Source organism: Carassius gibelio, chromosome A13 (genome assembly GCF_023724105.1).
Source record: "Carassius gibelio isolate Cgi1373 ecotype wild population from Czech Republic chromosome A13, carGib1.2-hapl.c, whole genome shotgun sequence".
NCBI lineage: Eukaryota > Metazoa > Chordata > Actinopteri > Cypriniformes > Cyprinidae > Carassius > Carassius gibelio.
In genome coordinates this window covers 19,303,501-19,324,551 of record NC_068383.1, presented here as the reverse complement: position 1 = coordinate 19,324,551, position 21,051 = coordinate 19,303,501, and the positions used below count along the sequence as shown (strand labels likewise).

The 21,051-nt window shown below is 36.2% G+C and overlaps 1 protein-coding gene across 11 annotated transcripts in view; it reads left to right on the top strand.

The window, feature by feature from the left end:
- Positions 1–21,051, top strand: part of LOC128026419 (calcium-activated potassium channel subunit alpha-1) — a 256,870-nt gene that overhangs the window by 130,870 nt on the left and 104,949 nt on the right. The gene's annotated exons all lie outside the window — the stretch shown is intronic.

Here is a 21,051-nt window from a genome sequence, read left to right as displayed (position 1 = left end):
TGATTATACATAGATAATGAGGATGATTGCCTCTAATAATGCCCATGACAACAGCATCTGTGGCCAACCATCGATCTTTCTGTAAATCACACACTCATTATATTAGGCAAATAAAACATCCTGTCAGTAATTATTAATGTTCTATTGACGTTCGATTATTTCTAATAATTACAGTGATAATTTGTTGCTGTTGAACTTCTAAACTTGCTAAAGTAAATGTGGCTAAACTTTTGTCAAATGATGCTGGTCTTCAAATATCTTGGGACATATTGAACCTCATTCTATTTGCTCCGAGGCGTTTGCTCTGTTATACCTAGTGAAGAGTTTTCATGGAGAATGAACATAATGAACATATGCAAACACTGAAGTACAAGTTCCTTCTTGCCATGGAGTAAGTGAGCAGTGATCTGACTGTTTTCATGCTGAATGTTGAGTGTGGAAGCAGCACACTGGGCTAGGCATGAATCAGAGATCAGTAAGCACTAATGACAGTTGACATGCTGACTCAATCTCCAACACTGAACACACAGCAGCTCTCTTATATTACACACACACACACACACACACTCCTTCTGCTACTGGATACACACTTTCCCTTTAAGTGAGCTGCATTTTGGATTATTTATAGCTCACTCCTGTTGTGTGTTAAAATGTAGTCCAGAAATCTGGTCATTAGCATTGTTTAATTATTACATTATTACACCGATCATCTCTAAACGCTTACACTTTTGCTTTGTCAGGAACAGATATTTATTATTTTCCACAAGTCAACTTACTGTTGAGGTCAGATTTAGCATCATTTACATTTACAGCTAAAGATCGATAATTCATCCACTCTGTACATGCTGCATTATAATTTTTTCCATTATAGCTTTTACATCTTTGCATTCACTTTAATTTTGGGGATTATATTATTATTATTATTATTATTATTATTATTATTGTTATTATATTTTATTATATGTTATACATTTTAGATGTACTGTATATTCAGGACAAAGTGTTGCGCATACCATTATTGATATAGAATGTCTAGTCAGAAATAAAAAGCGATAAGAAAATGTCTTAATTTATCTCTAATGAATAAAAGGATCCCATGATTGAGGAGGTCATTTTGGAGAGGAAGTGACAGTTAATGTGTTGATATTCTTAGTAGTGCTGCATAGGCCGGAGTGTCTGTGAATGTGTGTGTTTATGGGATCACGCTCTAGGCTGTGGCAGGAATAGCTCTGACATGGTGACAGAAGGCCAGAGAAACATGGCTACTGCCGCTCGCAAATCTCAGCAGGAAAATGTCACACGTTTCCTCCCTGATTTTAACACACATGAACGCACAAATACGTGCAAAGCCCGATGCTGAGGAGCGAAATAGCCCTTTTAGCACACATTTACAAATGAATCACTCTCTGACATCCAGTATTAATCAACTAGCCTGCTGACTTCACACTCCAAGGAAAGTCTGTAAAAATAGGGGCCAGTATATGGTTTTGTTGTGAAGGAATTTTTGTGTACAATTTAAACTTTTTTTATTTTATTTTATTTTTTTATAGTTAGTTGACTACAAGGGGCTTGGTTGACCAAATTTTATTAGTCACTTATTAGCAGGAAAATAAATAAATAAAAATCCACATTGGCGACGTCACAGAGATTAAGGGCTGATCTGTGTGGTAATGGCCTACTGTACATCAGGCAGGACATCCAACAGCTCGACTGTCATTCATCGACCTCAAATATGATCTTTTTTCATCATCAACTTTACATGGCCGTTCAATCTAATTTTAACCTAAAGAAATGTGTGCTATTCGGTGTCTGTGTGGACTGCGAAAGCTGAACAGTAGCGCTCACTGCAAGACAGATGGAGGCGCCAGAGTGCTCACTTAATCCTACTCCCTCATTTTTGGTCATACAGATAAGAGCAATACATCTTTCAAGTCTGTAAATACTGTACGTTTATTTGTGTGCACTCACAAAAACATCAGAACAATGCGCTTTTGTAAAATAATGATAGCAAGCAGGATTGCGCCTTCTGACTTGTCAGTCTGTATGTGTCTGTATATTTGAGCACAAAATTTTGTGAAATGTCAAATAAACCAATTCAAGTGGAAAACAAATATTTTCAGATTATGTAATCTAGGGATGCGCGGTATACTGGTACTGCAAAAATAACAGTATATATTATATTTCAAACGGTACAATATCATAATCTAGCTCAATTCGGTATTTGATCCACTGCATTTCCGAAGTTCACCGCTAGGCGGCAGTGCTCTACCCAAACAGAAGCGAGTCACTTGAATCCGGCAAAAAGTGGCAACGGAGAAACAAGTCGGATCAAACTGATCAAGCTAATTCTACATGCCCGCAATTAATAAAGAAGGCAGTAGGAGTGAAATATGGCATTACTTTGCCTACAGAGGTATTGAAAAAGGTAAAGCTACAGACGTTAATGCACCACTATGCAAACGCTGTTTGAAATTATGTGTCACAGCGGGAGGCAGCACTTCAAACCTGGCTAAGCATTTGTCTCTAGCTCATCCTGACTTATTCAAGGAGTTCAGAGATCGACAGGTGAGTCCATCATTCAACTGATTTAATTTAGACTTTTATTCATAACACTGATCAGCGCACATAGCCTACTTATAAGATACGGTAAACACAAAAGTGGCAACCCCTAGAGGAATCAGCCGAGAGAGAGTAATAGTACTAATATGAATATCACTAATATGATAAAGATAAAGTGATAAAGCATTGTACTTGCTCTACTGCTTTATTTTAACACCGCGTAGCATATTTTGCAAGTAACTTCGTTGCCCTTTCTGTCAAAGTGGGCCTATTTTTCGCTCGCTTCATTTGGCTTGCTCAGCTAAATATGTCTGTAGGTATGTGGTTCCGTGTGTCAACGCACCCAGTGAGTTCACACACACACACACACACACACACACACACACACACACACACACACACACACACACGCGCGCGCGTGTGCTGTTTTCTCCTCCTTTCCAAAGAGGTGTCTGTCGTTGCCAAGCATCCATCAGCCGCGATCTCCGTTACAATGACTTTCCACCACTGAAAAACCCTTGCTGTAACTTTTCTACACGATTTATTCACCAAGAAAAAAAAAAAAAACTCTGCAGTGTTCAAAAACAACAGGGAATTTCACCCAAAAGGAAGCTGATTTTGCTGATTCTCATGATCTGGTGCGCTTGCGTCATTCTGAACAGCTGAGATGTTTTACCGGTGCGGACATGCCTGGAAAAAACAAGCGCATCTTCCATTATGAGCGCACATACCGCATTTGAAATTACGAACTTGAGCGCCCAAAAGACATGATATGTGAACGGGCAGTCCATCGAGCTCCTTCATTGGTCAGAATGTTTACTTTCGGGTAACGGTTAAACAGTCAATATGAGCATCCCTAACTGGCATATAAACATAAAATAACATCCAAACTTACAAAATTCATAAATTTTAATCCACACAAAGTCAGCATGTTGGTATTTCTTGCTCGGAATCTGACATAAAATTTATTTAAAGTTTATTGATCTTTGAAAACATGTACCTGCGTTATTATGCCATTATCATTATATTAGTTGAAACTGGTCTTAGAACGATATTATCGTTTATCGTGATAATTTCTTGGACAATTTATCGTCCAGCAAAATTTGCTATTGTGACAGGCCTGTTTGTTTGTATTTGAATTGTTTCAATTCATTTAACTTTTTAGGCTGGTTATTGGTCACCTGTGGTATCGATTTAGTATTGATACCGAGGTATTAGATTCTGGTATCGTACCAAAGCCAAAATTGTGGAATCGAACCATCCCTAATGTAATCTGTATGAAACATGCATGCAGGCACATCCAGTACTGCGGAGATGTCGGTGTCAATGACTTCATCTCTTAAACCAAAAACGCTAGTTTTTATCAGTGAATTATTAAAATGTTAATGTAGCCTCCTTATTTTTTTTTCCTGACACATAATAATATATTCTGCTGGTGTGCTGTGACCAACTTTATGCGTCTGCTTGAGCGCTTATGGCTATGTAGGCAATTAAAGGCTCATTATAATGATTTAAATGGTTTATCAATAAACGTGTGATGCTTCAGATGAACGACTACTAGTTGTCCAGAAAAATCCTTAGTCAAGGGCAGCCTTCATTTTTTTAAATTACGCATTGCAATATTATATCAACAAAATTATATATGGATCTCTCTCTTTTTTTTTTTGCCCCCATGAGATGAACTCAAAGATGTAAGACTTTTTTATGTACACAAAAGGCCTATTTCTCTTAAATGTTGTTCACAAATCTGTCTAAATCGGTTTTAGTGAGCACGTCTCCTTTGCCAAAATAATCCATCCACCTCACAGGTGTGGCATATCAAGATGCTGATTAGACAGCATGATTATTGCACAGGTGTGCCTTAAGCTGGCCACAATAAAAGGCCATTCTAAAATGTGCAGTTTTATCGCAAAGCACAATGCCACAGATGTCGCAAGTTTTGAGGGACCGTGCAATTGGCACTCTGACTGCAGGAATGTCTATTATGTCTACTGTTACCCATGAATTGAATGTTTATTTCTCTACCATAAGCCATCTCCAAAGGCGTTTCAGAGAATTTGGCAGTACATCTTGGCTTGAGTGGGCAAATGCTCACATTCGATGGCGCCTGTCACTTTGGAGAGGTGTACTCTTCACGGATGAATCCTGAGGCAGATAGCATGTGTGGCATCATGTGGGTGAGCGGTTTGCTGATATCAGTGTTGTGGATCGAGTGGTCCATGGTGGCGGTGGGGTGATGGTATGGGCAGGCATATGTTATGGACAGCAAACACAGGTGCATTTTATTGATGGTATTTTGAGTGCACAGAGAGACCGTGACAAGATCCTGAGGCCCATTTTTGTGCCATTCATCCATGACCATCACCTCATGTTGTAGCATTATAATGCACAGCCCCTTGTTGCAAGGATCTGTACACAATTCCTGAAAGCTGAAAACATCCCAGTTCTTGTATGGCCAGCATACTCACCAGACATGTCACTCTCTGAGCATAATTGTGATGCTCTGGATCGGCGTATATGACAGCGTGTTCCAGTTTCTGCCAATATCCAGCAACTTCACACAGCCATTGAAGAGGAGTGGACCAACATTCCACAGGCCACAATCAACAACCTGACCAACTCTTTGTGAAGTAGATGTGTTGCACTGCATGAGGCAAATGATGGTCACACCAGATACTGACTGGTTTTCAGACCCCCTGGACCCCACAATAGAGTAAAACTGCACATTTTAGAGTGGCTTTGTATTGTGGCCAGCATAAGGCACACCTGTGCAATAATCATGCTGTCTAATCAAATCCACAAATTTTTTTAACATTAATGTTTAAAGAAGAAATGTTACTTGAGCAAATCAGCATATTAGAATGATTTCTGAAGGATCATGTGACACTGAAGGCTGGAGTAATGAAGCTGAAAATTCAGCTTTGACTTGACAGGAATAAATTACATTTTGCAATATTCTGAAATAGAAAACCGTTATTTCAATTGTTGTAATATTTCATAATGTTTTTACTGTATTTTTGATCAAATAAATGCAGCTTTAGTGAGCAGAAGAGACCTCTTTTAAAAACATTTAGACTAAACAATCGTACTGACCCAAAACGTTTCAGCAGTAGTGTACAAGTACATTTCTCAGAATGTGGCATGGGTGTAAAATAAAATAAAAATAAAAAATCCCTCTATTTTTATCATAGATTCTCTTGTTTGTCATTGGCAAATGTTGTAGCCCTATACATTTACTGCCTGTAGCAAGCATCACTTTGAATCAAGCTGTGTCTTACTGTAAAGGAATTAAACCTAGAATGTGTCATGGCTATGAAAAAACACCTAGTCTTTCGGAGGGATAGACATGCTCGATCTCACGTCCTTGTGAGGCAGTGAATGACCTGTTTGGCTGCTCCTCAGGGACCCAGTCTGAATTCTGGTCACATACTTTTACATCCTCCCACCTCTTAGCTGGACCAATCACAGTGCTTGTCCTTTTTCACTGATGACGGGGGCCAGTGAAGCACCTCTTTTATATTCCATGGCTCTGAAGTCAGTCAAGGTCAATGAAACTACACTGTGCCTTATCTCTGTGACAAGGTGCCTCATCCTATCAGCTCTGTAGGTCTGCAGTGTCCTCTTTCAGAGATCATCTCAGTTTGACACATAATTTTCCTACATGTCATCCTGTCTGCACTCTCTTCAATATCTGCCATTATTCTGCATTTTAGATAAGCTCAATACTGGGACGTCTGATGTCTGTTAATTTTTCATCTGGATGGGTCAAATAGTTTAAATTGTTATCAGACAAAAAAATAAGGGTCTGGGGTCTGTTAAGAAGTATGTATTTTGCAATAAATTGGGGATGTCATAGCTCTTAAAATGATTTTGAATCCATAAGTTTATGGAAAATCTGACCCTGTAGATTAGATGACAGCAGCATCTTAAGCAATGTCACAATAGAGCTATGGATCCGATTATGATCATTGGTCCATAATATGCACCTGCTCCAAATGACATGCTGGACACCACATGGAAAATGGCTCATGGCATATTTGGATGTGATTCTGTTTTCATGTGCATAAGGCCATTAATCCTGAAGGTTGGCAATTCGCAGGCAACATAATGAGGATCTTGGCCATGCTAAGTCTGAGCACCAAACGCTGGGAATTCTTTGTACCGTGGACCTTGGCCACCATTGGAAGCCCAGATGTTGCCCTTGAACAGCAATAGGTTCATCTGTTGTTTCTGTCCTCTCTACAAATCACTTGTCTCTGAGATGAAATTTGTCCATCCCACATAATTTGGAGTGTTAAATGAACCGGGGCCATTTGCGCCTCTAGTTTTCTGGACATCGATAAAGCCATTTGTATTTATTGCATCTGTCAGGCCAAAACTGTCAGGGGATGAATGTTTTTTTTTTTTTTTTTTACAGCAGCTTTTTTTGTAGTTTCTCAGAAGTTTAGCTGCCAAGTAAGCGGTATTGACTAAGACTTTGCTGAAGGTGTTAGCCATTGACTGTGGCTGTGAGTCTTGTTTGCAGGATGTAGTGTTAGTGATGACCTCAAAATGGCTGTATGAAAAAGGCTGTTCTTTGCCCAAAGGAAGTGAAAACTGAGAGAAAGAATCAATATGAAAAACTAGTCACAGGACGTTTTGTGCCAAAGGATTCATGTTGTGTTATGCATTATGTTTCAAGACTAGTTTTCACTATTTAATTTTTGAAAAAAACACAATCTTTTAACTGCCCCAGCACAAAGTTATTATTATTAATATTAATTATAAATATAATTATGATTATAGAGACACTGATGTATCGGTCAATAATCAGTATCAGTCAATAAAATATATATTTTTTTAATGCAGCCAATGATCAGGCCCAATTATATCCTGTTAATCAAAAGGAGGAGGCCAAAACATCCCAACAACTCAACATAAGAAAATGTCTTGTGCTGAATTTAGCGCTGTCGAAATGAATGCAATAAAAACCCATTAACAGATAAAAAAAAAAATAGCAACATTTATAGCTATTATTAATAGCCAGAGTTTGCCAGATCTGCTTTTAGTTTCAAAACTATTCAATATCAATTTCCCATTCAATATCAAAGAGCTTTGTGTTCGTTACTTGTGATAAGAAACAAAGTCTAATTTTTTGAATTCTGACAGTTCTGTCACAAAATTCATACAGTAAATGCCGTTTTGAAGCTTTTAAATGTGGCATTGTGAATAAGTGTAGCAGCTTAATTTCAAGCGGGAAAGCGGAACACGAGTCTCTGTCACTTTAATACAACATGAATGAACATCAGAAGGTATGATGAAAGATACAGTACAACTTACCGACATATATCACATCTTATGTAATCATTCATTCAGCGTTTCAACCATGAAAAGGTGCCAGTAAAGCGGTTTGTGAACATCACGTAACATTGCATTTACCTCAGCAAAGTTATCCAGTGTTCACAGTTCATTAGTTAGCTACAAAAAAAAAAAAAAACACAAAAAAGGAGCTCATTTACATTTAATTTATAGATGTTTTTTTTTATAAATCTGGCATGAAGACAATTCAGTTCTCTTCACATGTTGTCCATTATTATATCTGAAAATCAATAGCAGTTGAATATAAAATAACTTATTTTATTCTTATTAAACATCAATTTTTAACAAAAGAAATAAAAATACACCATGTTGTAGGATTAATATTAAATAACAAATAACTTACTCAGTTTAAATATAAAAAACGGACATTCAGCAAACAATGGGGAACCAAATAAATAAGAAACAAATGTAAAAAAAATAATAATAATCTCCTAAAAATCATCTAAATCACCTTAGATCAATGGCAAAGTAGGCAGACTTTTCAAAATCCAAAATATTGTCAAACATGTGCTTTTGCATTTGATTTCAAAACTAAATTTTCCGCCATGGTCTTGTCTTTCTCACCTCAGTCTTCTTGTCAGTTAGCTCAACTCACTCTCCTCACATGATAAATGAAATCGGACTCCTCAGGGCTCCTGAATAACATTTGAGAGCAGTGGCACCAGTGCCACTAAGTTCTGCAGATGGTGGCGCCAGGAGCAGATTTGGTAGCGCTAGGGGTGGTGTGTGAGGGTATTCAAAATAAAGATCATTTAATTATAAAATTACTATTGTTTTGCAATTATAAATGAAGTTACTAATAATATTTCATGTTCATTTATTATTTACTTTTCTTTTGTTTATTGTTTGTACAGATTTGGCAGTAAAGCACTGAACTTGAGTTAAGATGCATTCAAAATTTACTTTAAACAACAATAACAGGTGCAATATCTACTTTTTATATACAGAAAATTTATATATTCCACAGAAAAGTTATATATATATATATATATATATATATATATATATATATATATATATATATATATGGTAACAGAACAGAAAGTTTTATTTTAAAATACTGTAGAACTGTAGAATACTTTATTGGAAGAGAGCTGAACTGGATGATTACATCACTGAATGAATCATCAATGAACTGACTTTAGCTGGAAAAATGACTCTTTGTTGTCCTCTTGCATTATTGACAAACTTTTTTCCCGTCTAACACTGTAAAGCTGCTTTGACAAAATAAGTATTGTATAAAGCAGTATATAAATAAAGATGACTTGACTTCTAGAAATCTTTTTTTTTTACATTATGAATTACCTTACTGTCACTCTTAATCAATTTAATGCAACCTTTGCTGAATAAGATTAATTTATTTAAAAAAAAAAAAAAAATAATTAAAATCACACTGTCCCTACATTTTTGAAAGCTATTTGAATACATTTCCCATATTTCTCTTTAAACAGAAAAATAAATAAATGACAAAAAATACAAATAAAACTCGCAAATAGTCAACACTTTACTTAAAAAATGTTGACTCACAATGCATAATATTACATCATGAATAATTATTGGTTTGAATGTATAAAAATGATTGGTTGAATGTTCAATCCATTATTATTGATGCTACCTATCAGAAGTCAATCTTGCAACGGTTTTGTTGTGGGTTCAGTTTCCAGGAATGTATGCTGATAAAACTTTATTTGGATAAAATCATCTGCTTAATGCCTTGTTTCCCATACATTGATTTATTTGTGGCGGCCAGCCACAATATCACTGTTGACTGACATAAATAGATCTTCCTTTTCGAGTTGATTTTTTATTTTACTATTTAAAATGAGTCTCTCTCTTTTTCTGTTTGACAGCAACCTCTTGCACACCACAATATAATGAGAACATTTATAAGCATGTTGTCCAACACATTTAATAACATGTTTTTTGTTTGAAATAACTTACTTTTGCGATCCGATGTGGCTTTTTATTATAGAATCATTGTTTTATAGTATTTTATACTGTAATAAAGGCTATGTCAATAACCATTACATTATAAATAGACTTTATTCTTATATTACTGTGGTCGTGTGTTTATTGTCTTCAAATTCGGTCAATTACAGTGCTTCTATCTTCTTTTTATTCAGCTACAGCAATAGCTGGATGCCTTTGTCCATATTAGGGATTTCCTGGAACGTTTTAGGACTGTTGAGGCATATTTGGAGTTTCTGCACGAGGGCGCCCTCTGGCTTCCAGTATGAATAAAACTTAAATCACATGAGTTTATTCACTAATGCTCACATCACCCTATTTTGGGTAAAAATAGGAGTAATACTTCTCTCTAAAGAAATCTGAAGTAAACGTGCAAATCCATAAGATTTTCTCCAGTGTTTTACCACCTCGTAAAGTTCTAGCCTTGCTCTATTAATCTTGCAATACAAATAAAATAAATTATGCTCATATAGTTGTGGCAGTTATTCCATGTGGTATCAAAAATGGCATCAAATAGTGATATTTTTATTGTATCAAATGTAGAAATTCCAGTAAATTCCCCCGGGGTCTTTTTGTGCCAACACAAATAGAGCGCAAGGAAACACTGTAATGAAATACATGTAGTGAAACACTGTAATGTGTAAATGTAATGCATGCTGTGAATACTAGTCTGTGCTATGGACACTGAGGGTTATGAGGGCTTGACTCCAGTAGGCCTTTCTCATCAGAGTGATGTCTATAGCACTAACTAACCACCAGACAGATCACGACAGCAGCCCCTCTGCTGAGCTTCAAGAGGTCATGATGCTATTTGGCTTCTGCACCCTGTCTGAATGAGACTTGTTTTGATCAGGGTTTTGGTCCTTATGCTTCTTCTTTGTGGGGACAGATGGGATACATGTTTAAGAACGAAGGACTCTGGGTTTGCTCTTATGAAACTGAGCTTAATTAAATCGAAGGATTTAAAGTGGGTGGCAACTGAGGTGAAACTGTCAGACAAGAGAGGGTCAGCTGTAATGTGTGACAGTGTTAACCAGACATTGTTTTGATGTGGGTTTTGTCTCTGTCCTCAGATTTGACATTTGACATCAAGTAACCCAGCACAGTGCCAAAATTAATATTTATTGTACAAAATGACAATTTTACTTCCCTTTTTGTCTGTGACCCTGTAAGAACCGACTATTTTAGATTTTGACCCAACTTGGTGAAACATATTTTTGTGAACTATGCTATATTGAACACAATAGTGACCTTATAGTGAAGTGACATTCAGCCAAGTATGGTGACCCATACTCAGAATTTGTGCTCTGCATTTAACCCATCCGAAATGCACACACACAGAGCAGTGAACACACACACACACACACACACATACACACTGTGAGCACACACCCTGAGCAGTGGGCAGCCATTTATGCTGCGGCGCCCTTGGGGGTTCGATGCCTTGCTCATGCACACCTAAATCGTGGTATTGAAGGTGGAGAGAGAGCTGTTCATGCACTAACCCCACCCACAATTCCGTCCAGCCCGAGACTAGAACTCACAACCCTTCGATTGGGAGTCCAACCCTCTAACCATTAGGCCACGACTTCCCCTATATTAAAGTTATGATGATTTGATCTGCTGATAACTCTGTAAATCCTAAAAGGCAAGTAGAAATCCAAATTTGAGCTAATTGTTTATATCAAATTTGTTGTTAACAAAATCTAAGAAGTCAAAACATTTTAAAAACGTAACAAACTTAATACATTTTGATTTTGTGCTGCATATCCATGTTAATTGGAATAAATTTAAAATACTGACAGCACTAAGTCCTAATTTTATTGCATTAACATCCTATTAACTCAAAACTTTGGAGGGTAAATGCCTTAGTATTCAGCTCAGTGGTTACCACTGCAAAACTGCGGTGTAACAGAAACCCATATAAATCCCAACATAACAGAATATTAAATATTAACACATCAAACCCAGTAATAATCTTGTGCATAAACACAGAAACTAGACTTAATTTCAACATTCATTCTCTTGTGCATTCTGATGCAATGCATTGCTGGGAACTAGGAATCTGCTGCAACTCATTCAGTAATCAGTTTTTCTATTAAATACAATGAACCTTCTGTAATATTTGAGTGGAATGAACTCATTTAATTTAACGGGAAGTTATTGTTTCTCAGTGTAAGTAGATATGAAACTGTTCCAGCTGTAATTTAGCCCAAATTGTTTTAGTGATATAACAGATTTGATGTAGTGTTTATAAAAAACACAACAAAAAAAAAAAAAAAATAAATAAATCTTAAAATGGGATGGCCTAGTCATTGAGCTGTTGAATTGACCTCTGAATCCAGCCAAATTCTGTTCTCTCTCTTATCTCCATCATTTCAAATCCTCTCTAAAGAATAGCACAAACTATATTTGCACATTTTCTGAAGGCAGTGTGTTTTCCCATGCACAACTATTGATGCTAGTGTGTTTTGTGAGGTTGGTGAGATATTTTTAGTGGTCGTTAATATGTTGCAATGTGCTGTTCTTGGTGGATAATAGCATATTGCTATGTAGGTGGTTGCTAGGGTGTTCTTGGTTGTTGCTAGGTGCTTATTTAAAATTCTGGTCACTGCATATGACTTTTCTCTATTGTTTCACCCATTTTATGGTCCACCAGTTTTATTACCCTAAAAAGGTCTAATTTTCTTTCAACAGCAATAGCACATCTCTCGTAATCAATGATGATGCTTTCTAAACATGAGCAGATTAATTCAGTTCTGTGGTAGTTTTCACACCAACACCCCAGGAATACATTTATGTTGTTTATATGTTGACTATCTACTCTAACACCCAGCGTCTTCACAAATCAATGCTGCGTGTCCCACTGAGAGGGTAATTGGAAGACAGTGTCCAGTAGGTGCCATTTCCTTTGGAGTCAGGTGGTGAATTATTCACCAGTCCCCACGGTAAACAGTGCGCTCGCTCAAGATACTGCTGCCTGAGTGTGCGTCTGTGCATTCCAATCAGATGGGTCACGCTGAAGACATTTTTATCCTTTGAGCTGTACAATAGCTGTGTGTGTGTGTTAGTGAGTCATATTTCAGGTTATGACTGTACTGGCCATGTGAGAAGCCTTGAATCCAGATTCATCCTTAACTCTGTCTGTAAACACCACTTTCATGATGGAACTTGAAACAGCACACAGCAAACAACATGCTATATTTAAAACAATAGCTCTTTAACTCCCTTGTTATCTCTTGTAATGTGTTATGTGAGGAGCAGTATGCATATGTATATGCTTAGCTGTTAAGGTCATAATCGTAAGTCTCAATGATATGACAATATTTATTTATTTATTTCAGATCAATTAATTTATTTAAATTATATTAAAGTGCAATTCATATGTACAATGATTTGAATTTTACTTATGTATTGCATAAGGTGTAAAGCTATCTGATATAATCAAGAAAGAAAAATCTTTATTAAAAGAAATGAAAAATGTATTAAATAGTTTTTATTTCTTAAGGTTTCACAGCTTCTCTTTTTTTAAAGAGCAATAAGAACTTCAGATCATTTGACTTTATGACAAGGCAAGGTTTGTTCAATTGCAAAATATGGTTTAAAATTAATAATAATAATAAAAAAAAAACTTTACAATATATTAAATATTAATAAAATAAGTAAGATGCGTTAAGTAAGGTGTGAGGTAAAAATACAAATTTCTTTTATTTGATGGTTAAATTTTTTTTAAAGTAAAAATTTTAGAGAATACATTTTAACCATTAAAGATATGTTTTTTTTTTTTTTTTTTTTTTTTTTTTTTTTTATGAAAGTGCATGAATACAAAGTGTTCATTTCTAAGAACTTGGCATGTATGTTGAAAAGGCAGCCTTATGTGTCATTGATTTTTTTGCAATCAAGTTCTAATTCTCTGTCGTCTTTTTAGGAACAACAAAATCCTTAATATCCAAGAATGCCTCTCCCACTGATATGTTCGTATGTATTTGTGAATCTTTAGCTCCTACGTTGCTGTAATTGCGGTAAAGGTTTTGCAGTGAGCTTGTGTGAGAGACGAGCGCAGTGTTGGTACCGATGTTTCCAGCTGAATAACTGGGTCAGTTTAAAGACGATGCCTCTTATCATCTCAGTTCATCGGGACTGCTCAAATGCTCTGCTTTTCAGCGACCAGCCACAGTAAAACTCACTATTCAGCTGCAAGGAAAGGCATGTTTGGTGGTGTAAACATCTTTATTCTTAATGTCACCAACCTGCTGTATGGACTCTGGATTAGGTCACTGTGAACACACCCACTGAACAAGCACGCTGTGCCCTCTTGTGGAAGAGGACAGCTATGATGTCAAATGGGAGACATCTGATTCGAAATACCAAAATTGCATTAACATGCTCCAATAGCATCTTTTGATCAAAAGCAGATCTTCTGAATTATGCTAGAGTGCCTAGTATCTCTTTTCTACTGTCTCTGCTTATCTTGAGCTGCACCGCTCCTTTTCCTCCAGCTGCTACTCATTGTTACTCGCCATCACCCAGACAAAGAGCTCCAATTAAAAATGCATCAAGGTGTTTTCTCACTAGACAATGTGGGATATCAATCCAAATACAGGCCGGATGAAAATAATCAGCCTCTGGTCATCAATAATGCAGTTGATTAATACAGTGATCCAGCTTCTTCGAGAGCTTTTGTGTATTGCTTTGACAGGATAATGTTAAGCTAAGCCAACTGCTTTATGAACTTTAAATGTATGTATGCCTATGTAAAGCAGTATGAGTATTGTTGGTGGTCACAGAGATAAAATGGTTCACCAACTGCTTTATGTCTATGATCATTCTGTAACAGAGGTGAAGACTACATCCTGTTAACAACTGTAATATCTCTTTCCAGGGTACTCTTAACTAGCTGGAGGTTTTTTGAGGGGGGTGAGATTAATAAATTATATATTTTTGTTTCTTGTTCTTATCCGTCCATCCGTTGATTAGTTTGTACTATAAGAAGTTGAGTTACCTATACACTTCAAATGTTTGGGGTCAGTAAGATTTATTTATTTATTTTAGGGCCGGGACTCGATTAAGAAAATTAATCTAATTAATTAGAGGCTTTGTAATTAATTAATCTAAATTAATCACATTTTAATCGCATATAAATATTTGACCTGAGAACAGTGAGAAGTAATTTTTTTTCACATGGATTTATAGTATACCATTAAATAATGACTGAATAGATAAGCTTAAGCAACAAAATATTGTTTATTTTTGTTCAACCAAGTCTAGCAGACCAGTGCAATTTTTTGCCATGAAGTGTAGCAATAGCATATTTAGAAACAATTTAGAAATAGTACATTTCAGAAATTCAGGAAGCTTATAGGTGCTGTAACCTTCTGTAAAGTGTTTTTTTTTTAAAGTAAAACACAATACTGTCAACTACATTCAGAACGTTGGAAACACTGACTATTAGAAAACATCTCTCTGTTGCTTCAGAGGCCATAACATACTAAGTCCAACTCTCAATAACCTTGGCCAAAACAATAAAGAGTTCAACATAAACTGTTGCACCAACAAAATAATACATAGTTCAACATAAAGTGTAAAGTCCACGTTAGCTGCTATATGTTTTGCGTTGAGGTGATCCTTGAGGCTCGATGTGCTGCAGTGATATACGAACGCTAGTTGGTGCTTCAGTATAATCAGTCCCGCCGAAACTCATCCAGTGAGAAACGTTCCGCGGTGCAAAAATAAGTTATTAAAAATGCGGGAATTTTTTTTCCTGTAATTAACTAATCTTAGTTAACGCGTTATTTTTTGTGTAATTAATTAATCTCAATTAACGCGTTAAAGTCCCGGCCCTAATTTATTTTTATTTTTATATATTTTTATTGGAATGTACTGTAATACTTTCAGAAGGATTGATCAAAAGTGACAGTATAAAGAATTTTACATTGTTACAAAAATTATATTTCAAATAAATGCTGTTTGAACATTCTAACCTTTAGAGAATCCTGAAAAGAGAAATATTAAAAAGAGAATTTAAAAATAAGCATAAGAGACTTAAAAAAAAAAAAAAAAAAAAAATCTAAATGATCTTACCAAGCTCAAACTTTTCAGTAATTTGATTTTGAAAATGCAGTCAATTTTAAAAATATGAGGAATATGAAAATCTAAGACAAAACTGTGCACTGCACAGCATCCATACAGGAAAACTATTAACAGTAGTTTCTGTCTTAACATGTAAGGATGAAACTTAATAGATTTTAAGTAATGTTTTGATAATAATTTGTCATTAATATCATATTCTCTTGCTACCTTATTAATTAGAGTATATATTACTATGTTGTCTGGTGAAATGAATACAAAATAACAGGAAAAGGTTATGGTTCTTTTTTTTTTGGTAGAAGTTTTGGATTTCTCTGATGGGAGCTAAAATCATACTTATTATGTAATGACAAAAAAAATAATCTTTTTTGATATGAGAAAAACTATAATGAACATTCTTAGTGATCCGAACATGATATGTTACATGATCCATGTTTTGCCCAATTATTTTGTGCACAAGCACACAATGAAGCTTTGTACCTAATGATAATGACAGAAAGAGCTAATCGTTGGAGCAGAGCTCGTCTGTGTGTAGAATTACTTCTCAAACAGACCCCTGTCTTTGACCTCATGAAGTGAGCCAGTATAGTTCTCCACTGTTGGATACACAAACACCCTGTCTGGCAGCTGCAGTTTCCAGTCTTTAATGTTTGAGATGTCCACTCTCCGGCCAATAGCCCTTTAGACCTTAAGGGTCAAGAAACTCCAATCACCTTACACCTCACAGAGAGAGACTTTTCCATTCACCTCGAAACTCAACCTAGGCCAGTGACAAGACTCGTTCCATTTACAGTTTTAGAGTGCCTAGAGTGTTCTTTCACATGCTTTTCAGGACAGGTTTGATCATGAGTGCTGTCATATTATTTTATCAGCCCATTTCATGCAGTACTTTTCATTGTGAAGATGTAAACAGTAACAGTGTTATCCTATGGGTGGTGTGCAGTGATATAGTAAACATGTTTCCAGTCATAGCTGTTATTTGCTGTGAATTTAACACTCTTGGTGTGCTCTATTGACCAATCTGAAGCCAGCACCATTCTATAAGATTTTAGCTAAATTCAGAGAAACAGGAGTTTTTTTTTTTATATTGTTCATGCTTATTGTAAACACTGCTTGACTGTACATTATTGTCAGTATGGAAGCTGGCAGACTGTAGTGTGGATTAGAGATCTGAAACGTTGTTATAGAAGTAACCTCATTTAGCAGACTCTATAAGAAACAGCAGTATAAATCTCATCACATTGCATTTTATTCCCTCTTTTGCTATGCAGGGATTTTAAAACTAATATGGTAGTCTGCCAAAAATCTACTTACTAGAAAAGATGGGCAAAGGTACTTCACATCTTTCTTTAATCACAAGCGTTGTGTATTTGCGTTTTCTTTAATCTGCAGTTCAGATCCTGTATTAAAGATGCATGTATATGTGTATATGGGCACATTTTCATAAATGTCACTGTTTAAAGTCATTTTGTAAGTAATAAAGAACACAAATCTGCTGTTCAAATAAAATAATAGCTGTTATGTAAATGTATACTGTAATATATATATATATATATATATATTTTTTAAAGATAATTGGTAGCATCGCAAATTCTGTTGAAACACCACCACAGGTTCAAGTGAGCTGCAAGGCTCTTTATCAGACCGTTAGAGTGGGACTGACAGGACATTATAGGGAACATAGAGGAATAATGGAACTGGGACACATTGCAGGCTGGGCTCAAACCTGTTTAACCCATATGAGCACCACAAGTGAACATGCCTAGAGCATGCTCTAGTTGCCACACCAAATTTGATATGTAATGTGCAAATCGACAATCTAAATTGTTACTAAAGTGTTTCCACAGTCAGCTTCCCACTGACATATAATAATAATAATTATTGACGGAGGTGGCAGTGAATGTTCACTATGGTTTTTATAAAGCAGCTATGGTGTAGGTAGTGTAAATAGTATAGTTATGGTTAGTGTACGTAAATAATGGTTTTATAAGGGAGGTGAGGTATGGATTGAAGATTTTCTCATGTTTTCTTTGTGCTTAATTTGTGCTCATATGGCTCTTTCCCACTGGTTTGGAAAGCAGTGTGGGTGACACAGGTCAGCACACATATGCATGTTTACTACTCAACACGCACCACAGCATAGCAGCCATTCGATAGCAGTTGTCTCAGTTTCACCTGATATGGGTATAGTGTGTCTCTCACATGGCAGCGTCCCACGAAAGATCAAACGATTTACCCTTTGCACCCCTCTCCTGTGCTCTCCGCTCCACTGAGCTGGGGCTACTAGTGCAGGGGCTTCCCTTCATTCAGAGCATCAAAACTTTGAGTATGTACCCTAATTGTAAGGCTGGGCTTTGCACAGACCTATACACACTTTTCCTTTGTGAGGTAAAAACATTTACTACTGTTTGAAAGTTAGGAGTCTGTAAGATTGAGGGTCAGTTTGTTTGTTTATTTATTTTATTTTTAGAAATGAAAAGTAAGGAAGCATGAAATAATATAATGGTACAAAATACTTATTGAACAGTTTAATAAATGTTCCTTGAGCAGCAGATCAGCATATTAGACTGATTTCTGAAGATCATGTGACACTGGAGACAGAGTAATGACTACTGAAAATTCAGCTTTGCATCACAGGAATAAATTACTTTGTAAAATATCAAAAAGCAGCCACTGAATCACAACATTGCACAACAATTTAAAACAGTACATAAACACAATAAACATAAAAGTTTGTCTCACAACTATAAACACAAATACATATCACAAACTTCAAAGGGAAAAAAAAGTTATTTAATTTGTACTCATAAGTAACATTAATTAGACTCTAACATGTATGTTCAGTGTATTGCATGTAGTCTGTCATGTCAAAACCAATTGGAGAGGAAAGAAATACTTTGTCTCCCTGCTTTAGACCTGAGTTTAGATTCCCAACAGTCATAAGAACAGCCTGTTTTGTTTACACACAGCCAGTGCTCATTAGGGCTGTCACTTATTGTGAAAAAATCAATTTCGATTTTTAAGACATAAGTGTTCATTGAATCGATTGTAAAATCGATTTTCCATGTAAAAAAAAAAGACGTTTCCATTTTAAACGTCAAATAACGAACGTAAAGAGAGCGCTGGAAACGCACAAGTTAACAATATTTCTTATTTATTGGCATGAAGTTTTGTGCAGAATAACAAACAGCTACAGGAGTGCAACATTCTCAAAAAAATATATATGCAGAGGGGACGGCTGTCATAACAAAATAAAAACATCACTGCATGCTTCAACCTGGCTGCATTTATGATTTAGGCAATTCAAAAATCTCCAAAATTATTTTAAATAATTATTTAATCCATTTCAAACAACTGTTCAAAAAATTTTAACTTTAAATGGACTTGAGAACAGGCCATGTGTCCAGAGCAGAGCATTTTTTATTCATCTGTCCAGCTGTTGAGAAGACGTGCTCTGACCGCACTGATGTCCCAGGGACTCTCAGGTACAGCTGCGCAAGGTGGGGGTTTTACTGCCAATTTTCCACCACAAAAGTGTGGAAAAGTGCTGTCAGCTTGCAATGGTCCTTTTCAGAACTCAGAATCTCCTGTAACTAGATGCGCGAATAAGGCGAATTCACATCTACCTCGCCACGAGACCTCCAGACGCGCGTAAATGCGTCTTTACATTGACTTAACATTGAAATCATTCGCGTCAGATGCTCTATTCACGTTTGTTGTGAACGCAGCATAAGAGGTCACTTTCAACGTCACTGGGTCTTATAGGTGCGTAAAATTGCTGGCATTTTCTGTCTAGCTTTTGCAAGGCATACTGTACTTTCGGAATTCTTTATTTTCTTTTTCTGCTTGTTTGTGAGTTTTGTTACACCTATATTTTTAATTAATTATTTTAAAATGAATAGTGTACATATTTGGTTAAAATCGATTCCCTATTTTCATTTTCAAAACTTTTTTTGGTTGGTCCGATTGATTGTGCAATCGATTTTCGAACTAAAAGTGACAGCCCTAGTGCTCATTTGTCTCTTGTTCACTGAAGGCTTTTGAATATCAATGATTTATTCAGTCCTTTTTTCTCTCAAATATATTTATTGAACATTTTCCAACTTTAATAATCAGATTTATCCTAGGCATCTGAAAGCAAAAAGCAAAAATTTAGATCAAAAATCAAGTGGCTACGTTCACACTGCAGGCTGAAACGACCCAATTCCGATTTTTTTTTGCCCCTATGCGACCTGTATCTGATCTTTTCATGACAGTCTGAATGACACAGATCCGATCTTTTCAAATGTGACCCAGGCCACTTGGGTATGTGGTGAAATGTGACCTCCGTCTGAACGGCCAGGCTACATATATCCGACCCGTACGTCATTGATTCGCTACAAGCGTCATAATTCTGCGTTAAAGAAGGCGGGAATGAGGAGAGCCACTCACACATCAGTATCCCACCACTATGGGCTGCGACTCCGCACCCACACGTTTCTCTGTACCGACGTTGCTAACACTGCTCCACAAAACGCCATGGCCAAAAAACCTTGCTCTCATCCTTCTTTTTAATTTTCTTCTTAAAACGAGCAGATTGTAATTGTGCTGGCTCCGTTGGGAAAATAACATTAATATTGCAAAAAGAGCTCCGCTGTTGACTACACTGTTGTTGACATCCATGTTTAATGTTTGCTACTTCCGCAAACAACGAGTGGCGTCGTTCACCATTGAGTACTTTTCTGCACATGCGGGTCACTTCTGGGTCATTTCACGTTCACACAAGAGATCACAAAAGGTCGCATTTAATTGGAAATGTGAACGGCCTTGCAAAAAAATCCAATTTTTTCAAAAAATTGGAATTGAGCATTAAGCCCTGCAGTGTGAACGTAGCCTAATAGTTTTTCTATAGGAGACAGACATCTATTAGTAAATAATAAGGTATTTTTAAAATGTAGTTACTAATCTGTAAAAAAAAAAAAAAAAAAAAAGCCCTGTTAATAATTGATACTGCTGTGTCAAACTTTCAAAAGATATTGGGCCTTCATTGAAACAAGTCCATAAGCTGATTAATACCTTGATTCACCCAAAATTTAAACC